The sequence below is a fragment of the Electrona antarctica genome (assembly GCF_951216825.1).
Source record: "Electrona antarctica genome assembly, chromosome: 2".
Taxonomy (NCBI): domain Eukaryota; kingdom Metazoa; phylum Chordata; class Actinopteri; order Myctophiformes; family Myctophidae; genus Electrona; species Electrona antarctica.
In genome coordinates, this window is record NC_136807.1 from 51850918 (window position 1) to 51851187 (window position 270).

The window sequence follows — 270 nt, forward strand, 5'->3', positions numbered from 1 at the left end:
AACATGTGAGTAGTTTTTCCACCACTGTAGATTGGATAATGTTCCCTGGCTGGAATTTTAGATGCTGGAGTTCTGAAATGGTTGTGTATACATTCTGAGTCGTTGTTGTCCAGCAGGTGGCAGTAAAGGGTTAACAGCTACAGTTCCTCAGTCAGGAAATGGAATGAAATGAAATCTGGAGAAACGAAAGTTAACAGATAAAAGTTTGGTGGCAGCGACACTCTCTATAGTATAGAGTCTCTAGTAGGCTTACTAGGCTATACTCTCCGA